General features: G+C 43.8%; 1 protein-coding gene across 3 annotated transcripts in view; it reads right to left on the bottom strand.

Moving 5' to 3' along the window:
* The window catches only part of TFDP2 (transcription factor Dp-2), a 136,606-nt gene that overhangs the window by 63,645 nt on the left and 52,512 nt on the right, over positions 1–20,449 (bottom strand). Inside the window, exon 1 of one of the 3 annotated variants that reach the window (XM_019532990.1) lies at positions 8,095–8,172. The exons of the other annotated variants lie outside the window; for them this stretch is intronic. The gene's annotated coding sequence lies outside the window, so the exon portion shown is untranslated. Of the gene's footprint in view, positions 1–8,094; positions 8,173–20,449 lie in introns of those variants that run through there. 3 annotated transcript variants of the gene reach the window in all.

The raw sequence follows: 20,449 nt of genomic DNA, 5'->3' as shown, positions 1-20,449 counted from the left end.
CCCCACTTCAGGAGGGATGTGGACAACATTGAGAGGGTCCAGAGGAGGGCCACCTGCATGGTCTGGGGACTACAGGGTAGACCCTACAATAAGGGACTGCAGGACCTGAACCTGGTCACCCTTCACAAGAGAAGGCTGAGGGGGGACACGGGGACCATCTATAAACTCACTTGGGGGGGACCAGAAGGGTTTGGGAGAGACCTTGTTTCCCCTAGCGCCCCCTGGCATAACAAGGAATAATGGCCATAAGCTGTTGGAGAGTAGGTTTAGATTAGACATCCGTAAGAACTACTTCACAGACAGGGTGGCTAGGATCTGGAACCAACTTCCAAGGGAAGTGGTGCTGACTCTTAACCTGGGGGTCTTTAAGAAGAGGCTTGATGCCTATCTGGCTGGAGTCATATGAGTCCAGTTTTTTTCCTGCCCACGCAGGTGATCGAACTTGAAGATCTACAAGGTCCCTTCCAACCCTACTTCTATGATTCTATGATTCTATGACTCTTCCGGTCCTGGCCCCAGCATGGACCAGCCAGGGGATGTCCAGACAGGTGCGAGTCTATGGCCTTTTCTCTCTCTCTCTGGGGGTCCACCCTCCAGGCCCTCCAAACAAGGGGTAACCCACCTGGTTGTGGGGGCTAGGGGCTAAGGCACCCCAACCCGCCTTTCACCAGGTTGGTAACTGGCCTGGCATTTCCTGGGGGCTCCTGCACCACTGGGAGCCCTACCAGGCCACCCACTCCTGGCAGGGTACAGCTTTAGGTCGTGCCCAGGCCCAGGAGCCTCCTTACCATCCCCTACAACTCCTTCCTTACCTCCAGATAACACCAGCAGCTCTGCAGCTAGGCGATGTTGTTGCCTGGCCCCCAGCAGCAGAACTGCCCTGTTGATATGGGCAGCCCTGAATCTAAAATGGCTGCCCTAATCAGGCACCTGCCAGCTGCTGTCTTCTGGCCCTTAAAGTGGCAGGCACCTGCAGTGCCCTGCCACACACCCCTACTACATAGGACAGCCACACCCTTACTGTGTCTTGTATTCTAACACAACCTAGATGACTCCATAAAGTCATAATTATTTATTAGACACCTTTATTGTGTTTGATGTTATAAAAATGTTGATGGTATGAATCTTGTTCAAAGAGCTCACAGTCCTAAATTAGGCAAAGACAATATATATAGTTCAGACACAATAAGTATATAAGTGTCTTTTTGGTGGAGCTTCATTGTTATAGCTTTGTGCATTTTCTTTGTTGTTTTTGTTTTACCTCCTCTCAGTACCTCCACAAATCCCCCTTGGATGGTAAACTTACAGCCCCAAGAAACAATCTTAAAAGGAGTGTTATTTTTTCTTGGCCCTCTTGCACAATTGTTTTTCCTTTTTTGCTTCAAGATAAAAAAATACAAACTTAAACATTTTAATGCAACAGAGAAGGGATCCTACTATAATTTTTATCTTGGAAATATCGGTCTTTGGCTTCCTGGTTTTTAAGCAATGGTATGGCAAGGACTCTTTCATACTACACCAAAGGGGAAAAAGTTCTGAGTGGAGCAGTATTTCTAAATATCTGTCAAGAGCTCGAGTTACAGAAATGCTAAAGCATTTTAAACAACCTAACTAAAAAAATCTCTCTCCAATTTTACTCTTCTTGAGTCTCACAGCCCAGGTGTTCACCTGACTTTGCCCAAACAGGTAGAAACAGAAATGCCTCTTTCTTCCCAATTAAATAGGATAATTTGCCAGATAGCTGCTAGAGTTTGCATTTGTTTGGGTAAGCACCTCAAATGAGTATTATGTTTACTTCTTCAAACAGTGAAGCCCAAATATGCAAGTAAATTCTATAGTGCCCAGTGACAGTTCTACTTCCTGCACTCACAGACCTTCCCCTGCTGGTCAACCGTTTCAGTGGTCCAGTGGAACAGAACTGCTAGAAAAGATCACAGTCACAAAAGAGATCATCCTAAAACAGCAGGGACCTGGAGAGCTTTTAAAATCAGGACACCAATCTTGAATTAAATTGTATTGAACTGGAAGCCAGGAAAGAAAGCAGAATAATGGGTTGCTAAACAGACTGTCTGTGGTATTTTATACCAGTTGGAAGTTTTTAAGTAAACATGGCTTCTTTTGTCATTATGAGTTGCAATAATCACACCTACAGACTACTAGGTCTTCAGCAAAATACACATATTAAGACTGAAAGTGTTCCATATTAAATAAACAATAAAATAAGCTTTTTAGGTTTTATTTCTATATGTTAAAGAATCAAAAGAGGAAATAGACATGTTTCTCTTTGCAGGTCTCCTCTAAATAGGAACAGGAGGACTGTAATAAATTGTCCGTGCTCAGTGTAATAGGTATATATATTCTCTTGAAGAAGAAGATAATTACAAACAGTCAGCATGGATTCAGCAAGGGCAAGGCATGTCTGACCAATCTAATTGCCTTCTCTGATAAGATGACTGGGTCTGTGGATGTGGGAAGAGCAGTGGACGCGATACACCTTGACTTCAGCAAGTTTTTTGATACCGTCTCTCACAAAGTTCTCATAAACAACCTAAGGAACTATAGATTTAATGAATGGGCTGCAAGGTGGACAGAAACTGGCTGGATCATTGGGCTCAGAGGGTAGTAGTCAGGGGCTCAATGTCTAGTTGGCAGCCAGTATGAGTACCCCAAGGGTCAGTACTGGAGCCAGTTTTGTTCAACATCTTGATCATCAACCAAGAAGATGGGATGGACTGCACCCTAAGCGAGTCTGAAGATAACATCAAGCTTGGGGGAGAAGTAGAAACACTGGAGGGCAGGGCTAGGATTCAGAATGACTTAGACAAATTGGAGGACTGAACCAAAAAAAAATCTCATGAGGTTCAAGAAGGACAAGTGCAACGTCCTGCACTTAGGATGGAACAATCCCATGCACCAGTACAGGCTGGGACTGAAGGGTTGTGCAGCAGCTCTGAAGAAAAGGATCTGGCTCTTACAGTGGACAATAAGCTTAATATAAGCCAACAGTGTGCTCATGTTGCAAATAAGGCTAACAGCATACTGAGCTGTATTAGTAGGAGCGCTGACAGCAGATTGAGGGAAGTGATTCTTCCCCTGTATTTGGCACTGATGAAGCCACATCTGGAGTAATGTGTCCAGTTTTGGGCCCCCCATTACAGAAAGGATGTAGACAAATTGGAGAGAATCCAGCAGAAGGCAACAAAAATAGATGGGGGGTGGGGAACACAACTTATGAGAAAAGGCTGAGGGAACTGAGTTTATTTCATCTGGAGAAGAAAAGACTGAGGTGAGATTTAACCACAGCCATCAACTACCTGAAGGGGGGGTTCAAAAGAGGATGGAGCTAAACTGTTCTTAGTGGTGGCAGATAACAGAACAAGAAGCAAGGGTCTCAAGTTGCAGCAAGGGAAGTTTAGGCTCTAACAAGGAGTGCAGAAAAGCACTGGAACGGGTAACACAGACAGTCTGTGAAATCTCCATATTTAGAGGCTCTTAAGACCTGGCTAGACAAAGCCTTGGCTGGCATGATCTAGTTGGGGATGGTCCTGCTTTAAGCACAGGTTGAACTACATGACCACCTGAGGTCCCTTCCAACCCTAATTTTCTATGATTCTATAATTCTTTAACTATCAGAAGTCAAACAGGGAGTATATATCTAATTACTGAGTGCCTGGACAACCTTTACACATGAGAAAGTGTTATACAGATGACAAATTTTACTGGTGTCCCTCATATCCTGGTCAGTAGGCAACCATCAATCCTTCTGAATCACTGGGGCTTTCTACGTGTATTGGGGAAAAGCAAAAGACAAAAAGACTGCAAATTCACATTTTAGAGAATACATGCCAGCAACTATGTAAGCACATGCAAAATGTTACTGTTAGTCACAGTAATCCCATCACATGGATGAAAAAGGTGAGTATATTTGAATCCAACTGCAAAGATTCATGTAATAGTAAGACCTAGCTTTTATATAGCACTTTTCATCAGCAGCTCTCAAAACATTTTACAAAGGGGAAAAATATAGTTACCTCTATTTTAAATATGAAAAAAGAGGCACTGGGAGGTGAAAAACTTCCCCATCACTGTATCTATAACCATTCTGTAGGCAAAACAATGCATAAGATGAGTACTATTGGTCACTGGTACAAATTCAAAATAAAAATTTGTTAGTAGATATATACATAAAAATACTATTGTTCTCTTGACAGAGGGGCATAATAGAAATTTTTTTTTTCTGTCAGTATCTATCACCATTATAATTAGGCATCATACAGAATCACCAGTTCTACTATTGTTTAATATTTTGAAAAATACAAATACTATTTAAAAAGTAGGACCTATTAATCTATGCAAGAAATTCAGGAAAAAGGTACACTTCCTACAGGTAGTTACAGAGATAGCCTGATATTTCATTTTTATGCTACTTGGCTTCAAGTTTTACTCCTATAATCACTAAATAATTTTAAACTTACTCTATACTATAACAAAAATTTAACCAGTTCTCCTCCATAGAAATCTTTAGTAAAAGGCAAAAGACTTATGCAATCTGAAGAGAAACCAGAGTCAATCATTCCACACTTAGTTTATAAAAACTGTTTAGTTTATATATTGCATCCCATTTAAACTTAGCAAATAGCATCTTTTATAAGGCAGAGCTAGAGATCTTCCATCTATTTTTCTGTATAAAATCTGCCAGGTCTTAAGTTTTGTTAAAATTTAAACTAGAAACAATGTCAATCTGTGACTCTAGAATTTGTCACTGCTTGTCTGAAGCAAACCATGGGGGAAGCATACATCACTCAGCTGGGGTTGCAACACTGAATATATGTCAACAAGAAAGAAAGCCTTTGCATTTAGTAGAGAAAATGCATTTAATTTAAGAATATGTTGCCAACTTGGAATTAGATTTAAATCCCAGAAATTAATATCCAAAGAATACTTATAATTTAGGAAACTTCTGGCCACTGGATTTCAGCTTAGATCTACAATTAAGTTACTTTAATGGTAAAATTATAGACTGCAGCAAACCTTAAAAATCAAATCTAACACAGGTGCTAAAGTTATAGAATACTGGATGTGTATATTAGGATATTTTACAATAAGGATATGTGATTTGTCCCCATGTGTTGGTTTCTATTAAGCTGAAACATTTAAAATGAGCTACAGAAGTCATAATATGACACAGTAAAATATATGGCAGAGTTGACTACCAGTGGGTCCAACTGGAGGGGCATAGGGGCAACTGCTGGGGAGGAAAAAGGTGATTGCCGCTGACAGCTGTATGTTCACATTCATTAATTGGTAGTCGCTAATTCTACTTTGCCCTGGGCACTCAGACACATCCCTACATTGCTGTTGACTACTATAAGGCACATATATTTTTAATATACAATATTTATTTATTTATTGTATATATTTACCAAACAAAAGCTAAATTAAAGAAAGTATATAAACTTCAAAAGAAAAAATGTAAAAAAAAAAATTATTTTATTGAGATACGTATTGGCTTATGCCATGTGTTGAAAGGCAAAATATTAAATGGTAAATATATTGGTTTTAAGAAGAGGGACCTTGTACCAAACATGGATAATTTTCCTGTGAGATCAAACAGGACATCACCAGCTCACAGTTATCATTTTCAAACTAGGCACTGTACATTATATAGCTCAAGTCCTGAAGTACTTAAATCAGTGATTCTTAACCTTTTTAGATTCAAGACACCACTCAGCAAATGTCAACTCCTAATTTCCACCTGATTTTTGGCTACAAAAATAATAGAGCAATCCTTTTATCGCTAAGAACTCTGAAACACCACAACAGGACAGAATGTTTTCAACACCATAAATCCCTATCTGAAATCTCTGGGTAATCCCTATTTGTAATCTCTTGTAAATCATGTTTGCACACCAAACAGTGCTAACACTGTTACCCCAAACTACCCTTGAAAGGATCTCAAGACAACCAGAGTGCCATGGTACACCAGTTGAGAATCAGTGGCTCAAAGTCTATGAATCCAATCCTAAAAAGTGGCCGATTGATGTCTTTGCTGACAATCCTACAATTGGACCTTTGGAGTTGACCTTTGCATTTGCATCAGGGATCACAACTTAGTATTAAGAATACTTTATTTTATTTAAATACTGTAAACTGTTACAATAGCACAAATTGTTACCACTAAGTGCTTTGATCCAAAGCCCAAAGATTTCAATGGAGACTGAGGCAGAGAGGCCTTTCCTTCAAAAAATCAGTTGCAGGATTGAAGACTAAGTTATTTATCTTGTTAACAATAAATATTAAAAGTTATGAACATTAATGGAATATTATCACAAAAAAATAAAATACAAGAATACTTAAAATTCAGCCCTTAATTCCTCTTAAATTACTGCTATGAATCTTAATGCTATGTTATATTTTTTACATTACAATAAAACAGGCACTTCCATAAATATTTAAATAAGTCAATTAAATGCTACCACTTGTCTCTTCCACACCCTATCAACTGATAACTATCAGCTTGCTGACTCCTATTCATAGACAAAATGTGTCAATTGCTATAGACCTTAAAATTCAGTAGAAGAGCTTAAAATGAAATTCAGGCAACTTCTGTATGTGTCGCATGCATTAGCATATCTAGATATGTTCTCAAGTCATTTGGGCATATAATTAATTTATAATAAAATATTTCTACAAAGTCAATTCCTTATGTACATAATTAAATTCACGTGTAAATCAACTTTTGCAGGTATTTTCAAACTTCCCATAAATTTAAGAATTTTAGAAATAAGTTAATGATAAAAACTAAGTCTAAGCTGCTACAGTACAATTAAAAACAGAGAATCAAATAAATATAATTTAATTTTCAGTAAATTCTTCTGTGGAAATAAGCTAGTTAAGTTAAATTTATGACCCACTCACCCCCATCTGCAACTGCAAGCTTTGACTGAAACAACCGCAATTGTAACAGGAAAGACATCTGTTTCTTTTTTTCTGAATCAAATCATCATCAGGCATTTCCCAGCTCAAAGACTATCAAGAGCTTTTCAAAAAAATCAGATCTTTTTTATTCCCAACAGGGATTTAATTATTATTTTAATAATTCTGAGCAGATTACAATTTTTTTTATTCCACAAACAAAACCTGCAAAGTATTAGAAGGAATCATCCCTAAAAATCAAAATTTAAAAAAGTTAATAGTGTACATGGCAAGGTATGCAATGGATAAACAGAATTAAAAGTATACATAAGCATTCTAGGTATCTCAAGTATGTTTCTTCAACTTTTAAAAATATACATTGCTAAAGTCTTTGCTTATGCTGAGTCGATGTAGACAGAAACTCATTTGCTGTATTTTTTTGCCAATCCAAAAAAACTTGCATAATAGCAACTACAATCCTAGAAGCAGACACCAAATGGTGCCACCCACACTCTCACACTGTGCCTCATAATAAACCATAAAGCAGTGGAATGCACTAGCCCCTTTATGAACAAACAATACCCTGGCTTCATTAGAATACAGCTGACATTTTCAAAGCACAAATACGTCAAGAAAATAGTACCAGATACTAATTAAGATAGTAAAATACCACCTAGTAAAATGCACACACAGCTATCTACTTTTGGACTTATTTCTAATAATCTATAAAAACACAAGCATTTTGCATCTTGCACATTACTAAAACAAGGAATTAATAATGTATAAATCACAAGGGGTAAAGTTCATTTGAGCAATTTAAAATAAGGAACTGGAGGTATGGCTATTTTGACTAGATTTAATGGCCTGAATCCACAAACAATATGCCACATTCAGGGCTTTTTTATTAGCCAACATCACATCCTACCACTGTGCTACAGAGAAGATCAAATGATTTCCAAATTCTATCGTATCTGTTTATGCATTTAAGTGACAAACTGAACTAACTCTTTACCCCTCCCCCTCAACAGAGTGTAGTTTTCCTGCCTGCAACTTTCAGGAATGTCTTAAATTTAGCCCCCTAGGAGTTCTTTGTTAATTTTAAACAACAGCTGTTTAAATTGCAAGGTATTTGTTGCAAAATACTTGTACAGCAGACAGAAACAAAATAATCTCTCTTACCTGGACTAAGGAAGCATGCCTTTCACAGCAGTACCAACAACACTCTACAGTCTTTGTTACCATTCAGAGGAAACTTGAGACTGTGCCAGACATAACCAATCAAACTCAGAACAAATCCACTTCAAATACTTAGCTAGAATACCAAAAAGATGCTCTGGACAGATGTTATGCATCAACTCTATTTAATAAAGATGAAACACTGAAGTTAAAATAAAACATTTTGCAAGAACTGATACTCTGTTATTTGCAGACAGAACAACTCCTCCTGGCTTTAAAAAGAATTGTTTTTACTCAGTCATGTCTTCTATAGTCTACCTACCATTTACGTCATTAATTTAATTCAAGCAGTTATACCATCTCCACATAAAAATTGCAATAGTGAAGCCTCTAAATTGCATTATTTGGTAAGTTCTTTTGGCTCCCAGGCTGCATCAAAACTTCAACAGTCTTAGAGCGAAGCCTTGATACATCTTTAAAGCTGAGCTGAGCTCTGAGTCCATTTTAAATTTTGAACTAAGATGCCCACTTCTTTGTTTTGGAACAGTTACCTCACACTCCTCACAACATGTCTGACCTTGGGTGGATTCAAATCATTTTCATAGGCACCCCCATAGCTGTTGCAATGCCTCTACATTAGACATCCACAAAGAGGACAATGCACATTTACATGTTATGCACCTGGGTTCCCATACAGTCCACAGAGACAAAGAGTCACCTCCCAAGATCAATCCAGGGCAAGTAGGCACTGAGCAATGGGTGACTACAGCAGACCAACAGGAAATATGAAACACATGTGAGTTTGGTTTACCGCTTCTTCCCAAAGCGTAGACTCTAGATTTAGGGCAGCAAATTAGGTGCTCTGAATCCCATGATGATGGAGATGCCTGAAGTAGAAGTACCTATGTCACACCAAAACAGCATTCGGAGCACCATGGCATAGTGCCCGCAATAACTTCTGCTCTTGAATGCTTCTCCTGCCACTGCTGCCAGGGTTATATCTATTTTTTTAACCAATGACTGTCTAAATGAGAGGGCAGCAACCTTTGAGATTGCCAGGCCAGAATGACCCAGCTTGGGTCAGAGGTGGTATGGCAGGCTCAAGGACCCACCTACAGCCACTATTTCTCCCTGTGGCAGCACAGTGAAAGCACCCAAAGCACCTGTAGCTGCCACTTCTTTCAATGGCAGCTCATGCAAAGTGTCTGCCACTGAAGCCCCTCATCTGTGGGCTCCACAAATGCCTAACAAGAGATCAGGGAGACAGACTTCCAACACTGACTCAGTTGAGCTTGGGTGGGAGACAGACACCTAAACCATAGGATGGATAACTTCTAAATATGAATGCAAGCTCAAACCAAGATACCTGGGAATCTTTCAGGCCAAAATGGACATGTTTAATAACATTAGGAACTTATGTAGTTTTGTGGCCACTCACAAGCTCATGGCTGATCTGGACTACTTTTTTGTGGGCTAGGCACCTGAATGCCACCCAAGTCCCACTTAAGAACTTTTGAGAAAAATCTGGATCTGGTTTGCTCTGGCTAGCAAATCCATTCCTGATATTAGTGAGGAACAGGTATATAACAATCAGTGATGTACAAAAATGTATATACACAACTTAAAAAGTAGATATTGCTGAAATAAAATATTGTATTATATTAAATAGATTTTCTTTTTAAATAGAAACCCATTTAAAATTAAAATTTGATTATGGTGCCCTAAAGTCTAAAATTAATATGATGCTTTAAAAGTATTTAAAAAATAAATAAAATGATAAATCAAGAAGTTAGCCTCAAATTTAAATAACTCTGTGTTTTAATTATATACCTAATCAGATGAAAAGGTACTTAGGTACCTAAAGATGCAGGTGGACTCCCAGCAGATCTTCAAAAGTGCATAAAGTAGTTAAGGTGTCTAATGCCCATTGATTTAATCTCTTTCATGAAGAAGGGTGTTTGTGCCCGAAAGTTTGCAAAGAACTTTTTTCCAACTATTTTAGTTGGTCTAACAAAAGATATAACATCTACCCAAAGAACCCTGAATCAACATGCATTAGGCACTTAACCTGCTTAGGTGTTTTGAAACATCTGACTACACATCATCTATGTCAGGCTGCCACACGGGCTGCAGACCTGGGAGAGAAACTCTGTGTAGGCCAGTGTTTCGCAACCAGTGTGCCATGGCACAAAAGTGTGCGGTCAGAAATGAACAGGTATGCCATGGAATTTTGCCATGGCAATGAGCTACAATAGGTAGGAGGATGGGGAATGCCTTAACAGGTATGCCACAGAAAAATTTTATTAATGTAAGTGTGCCTTGGGCTGGAAAAGGTTGGGAAACACTGGTGTAGGATGCTTCCCATGCAAATAACAGCCCCTCCCCAGCATCCCTCCCCGCACAGGAAGCCTAGTCCTTGTCCCTGCTGCCACTTGCACAGCGCAGGCAGCCCGGCTTACCCCTGCCATTCACACAGCTCCACTCCCCTCCTGGCTGGGGATGCTGCACTGGCAACACCCCCCCCCTCCCCCGCTGTATGCAGAGCCCGTTCCTTCCCTTGGGCACCCCGGTGCCCCTGCCACATACATACCACGGGCACTCCAGAACCCTGCCACAAATGCACTAAACAAAAGCCAGCCCCCTCCCAGTGCACCATCCTACTTCCAGAATTGAGGGCAGAAAGTGGAAGATGCAGAAGAGAGGGGGAGTTTGGAGACCATGGCAGGTGCCCCATCAAGAACAATACAGGGAGCAGCAGCTGGGCAGGAGCTCTCAGGCCACCTTTTAACCCCTCAGCCTGTGGGCTGCCAGTTAACCAGCCCTGATCTATGTTCATCTTTAGATGAAAAGAGCCATCTTCCCTTCTTGTCTAGGGGATTGGACTAGATGGTCTCGAAATAGTGCTTTTGAAAAACTGGCATACAGTGACTAGAAATAATTTGTTGATTCACTGACTCTACTTAATCAACAAATCATAAAAAATAGGCTTGCAAAGGGCATCAGGAGGTCATCCTCAACCTCCTGCACAAGGCAAGGTCATCCCCATCAAACCATCCTAAACATCCTCTATTTAAAAGCTACCAATAATAGAGATTCTAATCATCCTCTCAAGATTACCAGTTCCAGTGCTTAACCACATTCATAGAAAGTTTTTTTCAAGTATCTAATCTGAATGGCTTCTGTTGCAATTTAAGCTTATTACTGTTTCTCCTGTCCCCTACAAAGAAAATAATTGGTTACTATAATTTTTACTGCAACCCTTTTTTGTAGACTGTTATTAAATCACCCTTCAATCTTCTCTTTTCCAAGCTAAGCAACCCCAGTTTTTCCAACCTTTCCTCATCCATCACAATTTCTAAACCTGTAATCACTTTAGCTGTCCTCCTCTGGGCTCTTTCCAACTTGCCCGCATCTTTCTTGGTGCAGTGCCTCAAACTGGGCACAGTACTTTAGCAAGGCCTCACAAGTGCTGAACAGAATCAAAAGAATCACTTCCCATGACTCATATACAACATTACTGTTAGTATATCCAGCCTGCCACTATCTTTTTTGGAAACAATTTTACACTGGTGACTCATATTTGGGCTTGGAAAAATCTGTTGTTGTTGTTGTTAAATTGATAAACATCGATCTCACCCCACACACAGATCAACAGAAAAATATTCCCATCAGTAATAACTGAAATTTATAGAAAGGGGAAACCTTGCCCCTGTTACTGAACCATGGAGAAAGAGAGCTAGAGGGACAGAGGGTGGAGGGATTAAAGAACAAAACAATGGGAAGCTTAATTATTTGTCAATTAAGCAACTGGCTGCTTGTTCACAGATGCCAGAAGCAGGCTGGAGGGAGGTAACAGGCTACCAGTAGCAACAGGGTCCTGTCCAGGCCAAGCCCTAGGTGGTAGCGGGGGGGCTGAAGGCAGCCATGGTCTCTCCTTGGGTACACAGAGTTCTGGGACTGCCACTGCCCACCTCTTATAGTTTCTGTCCACTCAGCTCTTCCCCAATGAATGAACAGAATTGTTTAAAGCAGGTATGGCTTACTGAATTATAAATAGTTATGTTTTATACTTTGATGAGATTTTAAAAAGCTTTTAAACAGAATACTGTCATTACTAAATTGTCTGCCCCCCACGCTCCTAACTTTGCACAATTCTGAAAATGAAAATCAATAAAACTCAAAACAAATACTTATAAATAAACATTGGTTTTAGCCATCAAAATTATATTTAAAAAAATCTAATTCTGCCAAGCCTACTCAGATTCAACTTCTGATCTATTTATAACCCCTAAAATCTTTCATGCAATATGGCAGCCTGACCAATCACTCTCCATTTTGCATTCATGTAGCTGATTGTTCTTTCCTAAGCATAGTATATTATATTTATTGGACACATCTACACATGATATTAATGACACATTAATTCACGCCAGAGTTTAATGCTCCCAGTTGCATTTACACATGCACCTGGAACCATAGCACGTTGAGTTGGGGTGGTACAGCCCCAGCTAGCAAGGTGTCCAGGGGGTCACCCTGCCAGCCCACAGCTGCTCCCGCCTTGGCCCAACATGCTATAGAGGGGCTAGCTGGGACACGAGGGTGCTACAGCATGGGGCTACCCAGCAGGCAGTCCCCATACTATAGCCCCCTTGTGCCCCAGCCAGCCACATGGTTTCACCACATGAAACCACTCCACTGTAGGATAGTACTTGTGTCTGGCAGTACTATGCTACAGTAGAGTTAATTTATTGCAGCCTAATAGCGCCACGCACGTACATGGTGATGCTATACTGCAGACCTAATTAGCTAGCTCTTCAGTAAAGCATCTCATATAGATCATAGATTCATAGAAAGTTACAGTTAGAAGGGACCTCAGGAGGTCATCTAGTCCAACCCCCTGATCAAAGCAGGACCAGCCCCAACTAGATCATCCCAGCCAAAGCTTTGTCTAGCTGGGTTTTGAAACCCCCCAAAGATAGAGCTTCCACCACCTCTCTGGGTAACCTGTTTCAGTGTTTTACTACCTTCTTAGTGAGACAGTTCTCCCTAATATGCTACCTAAACTTCCCTTGCTGCAACTTGAGATCGTTGCTCCTTGGTCTGTCTGCCACCACTGAAAAGAGACTAACTCTATCCTCTTTCGAACGCCACTTCAGGTAGTTGAAGACTGCTATTAAGTATTCTCTCAGTCTCCTCTTCGGTAGACTAAACAAGTCCAGCTCCCCCATTCTTTCCTCATACATCATGTCCCCCAGCCCCCTCACCATTTTTGTCACCCTCTGCTGGCCTCTCTACAATTTGCCCACATCCTTTTTGTAGTGGGGGCCCAAAACTGAACACAGGGCTCCAGATGTGGCCTCACAAGTGCTGAATAGAGGGGAATAATTACTTCCCTTGACCTACTGGCAACACACCTACCAATGCACCCCAGTATGCTATTAGCCTTCTTGGCAACTAGGGCACACTGCTGACTCATAGTCAGCTTAGTGTCCAGTGTAAGCCCCAGGTCCTTTTCTGCAGAGCTCCTGCCCAGCCAGTCAGCCCCCAGCCTGTATTGGTGCATGGGATTGCTTCATCCTAAGTGCAGGACTTTGCACTTGTCCTTGTTGGACCTCATGTGATTCCTTTTGGCCCAATCCTCCAATTTGTCTAAGTCACTCTGAACTTTAGCCCTACTCTCCAGTATATCTACTATTCCTCCCAGCTTGGTGTGATCTGCAAACCTGCTTAGGGTTCACCCTATGCCATCTTCCAGGTCACTGATGAAAACATGAAACAAAACCAGCCCCAAGACCAACCTCTGGGGGACTCCACTTGATAACGGCTGCCAACTAGACATCAAGCCATTGATTACTACCCTCTGAGCCCAATGCTCCAGACAATTTTCTATCCAATTTACAGTTCATTCATCCAGCCCATACTTCCTTAGCTTGCCTGCAAGAATGTTGTGGGAGACCATATAAAAGCCTTGCTAAAATCAAGGTACACTAATCCACCGGTCTCCCCGCATCCACAAAGCCAGTCACCTCGTCATAGAAGATAATCAGGTTGGTCAGGCATGACTTGCCCCTGGTGAATCCATGCTGACTGTTCCTAATCCCCTTCTTTTCCTCCAAGAAGGAAAAGAATCCCACATAGAAATGGGATTCCTTGAAGATCTGCTCCATGATTTTTCCAGGGACTGAGGTGAGGATGACTGGGCTGTAGTTCCCTGGATCCTCCTTCTTCCCTTTCTTAAATATGGACACTAAGTTTGCCCTTTTCCAAGCATCTGGGACCTCTTCTGATTGCCATGAGTTTTCAAAGATGATGGCCAATGGATCTACAATCAGATCAGCCAACTCCCTCAACACCCTTTGGTACATCCCATCTGACCTATGGACTTGTATACGTCCAGCTTTTCTACGTAGTACCTAACCTATTCTTTCACTACTGAGGGCTGCTCGCCTCCTCCCCAAACTCCTGCCTGGTGCAGTAGTCTGGGAGCAGACCTTGCCTGTGAAGACTGAGGCAAAAAAGGCATTGAGCACTTCAGCCTTTTCTGCATTCTCTGTCACAAGGTTGCCTCCCCCATTCAGTAAGGGACCTACACTTTCTATGATCCTCCTCTTGCTACTGACATACTTGTAGAAACCCTCCTTGTTTCCCTTTACATCCCCTGCTAGCTGCAACTCCAACTGTGCTTTGGCCTTCCTGACTTCATCCCCGCATGTCCAATCAGTGCTCTTAAATTCTCTCTGCAAGTTTCCACCTCTTATAAGCTGCCTTTGTGTGATTTTGTTTACTAAAGAGTTCCCTGCTAAGCCAAGCTAGTTTTCTGCCATTCTTGGTAGTTTTCCTGTGCATTGGGCTGGTTTGTTCCTACACTTTCAGTAAGGCTTCCTTAAAGTACAGCCAGTTCTTCTGGACTCCTCTCCACCTCAGTCTGGTTCCCAGGGGATCCTGCCCATGAGTTCCCCAAATGAGTCACAGTCTGTTTTTCTGAAGTCCAGGGTCCTTACTTTGCTGCTCTCCATCGTTTCTTTCCTCGGGATCCTGAACTCAATCACTGCGTGGTCACTGCTGCCCAAGCTGCTATCCACATTCCCCAGCAATTCTTTCCTGTTTGTGAGCAGCAGGTCAAGAAGGCAGGGCCCCTAGTTGGCTGCTCCAGCATTTGCATCAGGAAGTTGTCCCCAACACTCTCCAAAAATGTCTTAGATTGCCTGTGCACTGCTATATTGCCCTCCCAACAGATGTCAGGATGATTGAAATCTTCCATGAGAACCAGAGCTTGTGACTGGAAAACTTCCATTAGCTGTTTAAAGAAAGCCTTATGCAGTACTTCCTCCTGGTCTGGTGGTCTATAGCAACTCCACCATGACATCACCCTTATTGTTCTCCCCTCTAACTTTAACCCAGAGACTCTCAACAGACCTGAGATCTGAGCAATTATATGGCTCTTTTACATAAGTGCAACTCCTCCTCTTCTTCTCTCCTGCCTGTCCTTTCTGAACGGTTTGTACCCATTCATGACAATGTTCCAGTCATGTGAGCTATCCCACCAAGTCTCTGTTATTCCAATCACATCACAGTGTCGTGACTGTGCAAGTTTTTCCAATTCTTCCTGCTTGTTTCCCAGGCTCTGTGCATTTGTGTACAGGCACCTGAGGTAACTAGTCAATCGCCCTGATTTCTCAGGAGTATGACAGCACCTCCCCTATTGCCCCCTCCTGCTTGCCTTTCCTCCAGGTCTCCTGCTTCCCCACTTACTTCAGGGCTTTGGTCTCCATCCCCCATTGAGCCTAGTTTAAAGGCCTCCTCACTAGGTTAGCAAGCCAGTGTGCGAAGATGCTCTTCCCCTTCTTCATCAGGTGGATCCCCCCATCTCTTCCCAACAATCCTTCTTTTTTGGAACAACATCCCATGGTTGAAGAAGCCAAATCCCTGCTGGTGAAGCCACCTGTACAGCCAGGTGTTCAAGATGCACCTGCTCCTTTCTGGGTCCTTTCCCTTGACTGGAAGGACTGACGAGAACACAATCTGAGCCCCAGACCCTCTCACCCTTGCATCCAGAGCCCTGTACTCACTTTTGATACACTCAGGGTCCCCCCTGGCAGTATCATTGGTGCCCACATGGGTCAGCAACATGAGGTAGTAGTCAGTAGTAGTCTTCCCGGGGAAGAAGCAGACCTCCCAAGACAACAGGTCAGGCTGACAGATGGTACCCTCTGTCCAACCACCACCCATCGCTCTTCTTGGTAGCGAAATCTCAATCCTTCCCACCTTGGTGAGTCCAGGCCTGTCTTCCTCCACCAATGCAACATGGTCCTCCCTCTATGCTGCTAGAGCTGCGTATCTGTTCTCCAGATGAACAACTGCAAATGGAGGTGAAGATCACTGCTTGCTGCCAGAAGTCACAAGGCTCCAGCTTCCACCCTCTTAGGAATGCACACTCTCTCTCTTCTCTAGCTCTGCATCTGGCATTTCCACAGTCCCGGAGGTCTCCTCAAGCATCAAATCGATAAGTGCCTCATGTCAGAGGCTACTTTGGAGCTTCGCCACCTCCTCCTGTAGCTCTCTTGCCTGTTCCCTGAAAGACACCACCAGGAGGCACTCCTCACACTGCAGGCACTCCCCGACCTGGCCGTCACTGGAAGGAACCTGCAAGCTGCAGTCCCCCCAGTGCCAAAACTGGACCTGGATGGAAGCCTCGATGGTGAGCAGTCCTGCCTGGAGAGAAGCCTCACAGGTGCAAGCAGAGGCAGTTGGCAGTGGCTCTGGCATTGCAATGTCCTCCACCTATTTCCCTGGGTCTCTTAATCTGCCTTCTCTATCTTATTGCTTTTCTTCCAAGCAGACCCTTTCTAGCAAACTCACCTTGAACGGGCCTGTTTATTGCTCCTTGCCCCAAAGGGTTCTTTTTTTCCCCCCTGCTTCCTCACACCAAGCTGAAAGACTTGCCCCTAAAAAAGGGGTGGGGGCCCATGAACTGGCCTGCAAACTGCCTGTAAACTGCTTAACCTGTTCGCAGTTCCTGTTCACTTGCTCCCTGGTCACTCAGATGCACCCACTGTTACGGAATTTATTTATTTCTGACCATTTTTCCCAATTTATCAAGCCCATTTTGAATCCTAATCCTGTTCTCTGTGAGGATCTGTACACGTGATCCAGGGTGACACTGATGAAAACACCAGCAATGTCTTGTATATTCAGCATCCTGCACTTCAAAATGGTGGCAGTGGTGCTTTAACTAAAGCTCGTTCAATGGAAAAGTGGGGGTGCTGAATACATGCGATGGTGAGGCTGTTGGAGCATTCTAATTAGTAGGGATGCACCAATAGAGAATTTGGGGGCTGATACCGATAGCCAATATTTAAGGAGGCATACTGGTCGACAACAAACAGATTTCCAATACAGCTGTATGCAGCTGGTAAGTCCATTGTAGTGGAAAGGGAGGGGGGGGAGGGAAGGGATGTGGAGGGGCAGATCAACACCCCCCATGGTGAGGAAGGGGGCAAGGGCTTCCCAGCTGGGGCAAGGTAGGATGTGGGATGGAGCCGCAGTTTGTCAGAGCGGCTCCTGCTGCTTCTTGCACCCCGGGAGGGCATGGGGAGGGGGGGAACTGTGTGTCCCTGGATTTGCGTGGGGCAGGACAGTCAGGCTGCAGCTGTGAGCTGGAGCCAGGATTGTGTCAGGCTCTTTTCAGCAGGGGCTGGGCTCGGAAAGGGGGCTACGGAGGGGGCTGCAGCCACCCCAAATTTCACTATAGCCCTGGCTCAATGCCCCACCTCCACCCACACCCCAGGAACAGCTGGGGCTGCTCTGGGTGTGCAGTGGTGGTGAGAGCACTGGGAGCAGGGCTACAGTGAAATCTGGGGCGGCTGCAGCCCCCTTCCTGAGCCCAGCCCCTGCCGAGAATAGCCCAACGCAGCCCCGGCTCCAGCCTGCAGCTGCAGCACACCTGCCCTGCCCCATGCAAATCCAGGGGCACAGGACCCCCCCACCTGTGCTCTCCCAGGGTGCAAGCAGTGACGGGAGCTGCCTTCCCCCCTGTACCAATCTGATATCACATCCAGTGTTACACTCTTATTCACAAAGCCCATGACTTTGTCCTAGAAAGAAATCAGGTTGGTGTGGCATAGCCTATTCTCAACAAATTCATGTTCACTGTAGCTTATATCATCAGGTTATCTTCTAGGTTAGGGTTGGGAAATTATTTCAGCTGGCGGGCCACTTAATGAGTTCTGGTGAGCTGTTGACTGAACACGTAAAATTAATGGTGAAGATACCATTTTAACAAATTATAGATTTAAAAAACTCCAAATCATATGCTAAAAATCAAACATCTACTATAAAATATTTTTTTCTTATTTCAAAAAATAATTTTTTGTCCTGATTTGTTTTTTTGAGTAGTGTATATATAGAAGTGACTGCATAACAGCTCAAAATAAAATCTCTCTCATAAGGGAACAAAACCAGCCAGCAGGACACTCAGGCAAGGGAGGACACCTCCACCTCCATCAGATCTCTGTCACCACCCAGGCACCCTCCAAATCACAAGGAAGCTCCTGCCTCAGCCTGCACCCTGACATGGTCCTCAAGAGCTGCCTTCACTCTACCCCTTCCTGTCCACTCTTGCCCCCACAAAGCCTGGGAAAGTCCACCAGCCCCCTTCAGAGCCATGCAGGCTGCACCCACCCACAGCCCAGGGGTGCCCCTTCCCCCAGAAGGAGTCCCAGGGTGCTGGGGGCAGCCTCACCTGGGCAGACAGAATGGGAGCTGCACTGGCTCCAGCCAGGAGGTGGCAGGGTGCTAGGCCAGCTCAAGGCGCTTCAAGGGGCAAAGCAGGAGGTGAGGCCAGGGCTGAGGCCAGGACCAGAGCTTGACTTGCCAGGAGGCTCTGGGTAAGCTCCGCCACCTCCAGGCACAGGTGCAGAGTGCCCACCACTTGTTCCTAGTGCCCAGGGCAGCTCCCACCAGTTCTGAGCTGCAGGCAGGCAGCCAGCCTAGCCTAAGCAGAAGTGCTAGGGCCTGAGCACAGCTTGCTCCCAGCCTGCCACACAGAGCCAGGAAGACAGGGCTGCTTCCAGCCAGTGTCTCCTGTGGCATCAGCTGAGGCCAGAGTTGCTGCCAGTGCCACCTACCCACAGGCCAGATAGAATCAATTGGTGGACCAAAAACAGACCACAAGCTGTATTTTGCCTATCCCTGATGGCATTCAACATGGAGAAATGCAAGGTGCTCCACCTCGGAGAGGGGGTGAGGAAGAAACCTGCATCACACTTAGGCTCAGCAGTGCTACACTCGCTAGCAGTGACCGAAAGAGACTTGGGGGTCATGACTGATCACAAGATGAACATGAGCCACCAATGCGATCATGCAGCTGGCAAAGCGAACAAAACTCTGGCTTGCATCCACCAACACTTCTCAAACAAGTCCTAGGATGTCACCCTCCTATTGTACTCAGTTTTGGTGAGGCCACAGCTGGAGTACTACATCCAGTTCTGGGCTCCACAATTCAAAAAGGATGTGGAGAAGCTTGAACGAGTCCAGAGGAAAGCCATGTGCACGATCAGTGGGCAAGAGAACAGGCCTTATGAAGACAGGCTAAGAGCCATGAGACTCTTCAGCCTGGAGAAGTGAAGGCTCAGGGATGACTTGGTGGCAGCCTATAAGTATATAAGCGGTGTGCATCAGGATCTGGGGGAACACCTGTTCACTACAGCACGTCAACAGTCATAAACTCCTGCAAGACCTTTTTAGGCTGGATATAAGGAAAAACTTCTTTACAGTCTGAGCCCCCAAGGGCTGGAACAGACTTCCCCCCAGAGGTGGTGCAAGCACTCTCTCTGGACTCTTTTAAGAAAGATTTGGATGTTTATCTTGCTGGGATCCTTTGACCCTAGCTCACTTCCTGCCCCTTGGTCAGGAGGCTGGACCCAATGATCTTACAAGGTCACTTCTAGCCCTAATGTCTATGAAATCTTTGAAAGTTATGAAATGCCCTATGTGTACATATCATCAATGCAAGATCAGGCTCCAATCCCAAAACACAGTGGTGCTGGGTTGTGTTGGTCACAAGTTTGTAGGAAAGTGGGGTTGGAAGGGATTTCAAAAGGTCATCTAATCCACTCCACTGCTCAAGGCAGGATCATTCGTGACTAAGCCAGCCAAGTGTCCGTCTAACCTGTTAATGAAAGTTTCCAGGGATAGAGATACCACTTTTCCAGGCTAAAGAGTCCCATGGCTCTCAGCCTGTCATCGTAAGATCTGTTTTCCTGACCTCTGATCTTGCGCGTGGCTCTCCTCTGGACTCTCTCAAGCTTCTCCACATCCTTTTGGAATTGTGGAGCCCAAAACTGGACGCAGTACTCCA

This window comes from Crocodylus porosus, unplaced genomic scaffold (assembly GCF_001723895.1).
Source record: "Crocodylus porosus isolate Cpor-Errol unplaced genomic scaffold, CroPor_comp1, whole genome shotgun sequence".
Lineage (NCBI taxonomy): Eukaryota > Metazoa > Chordata > Crocodylia > Crocodylidae > Crocodylus > Crocodylus porosus.
This window is presented reverse-complemented; position numbering and strand designations above follow the sequence as displayed.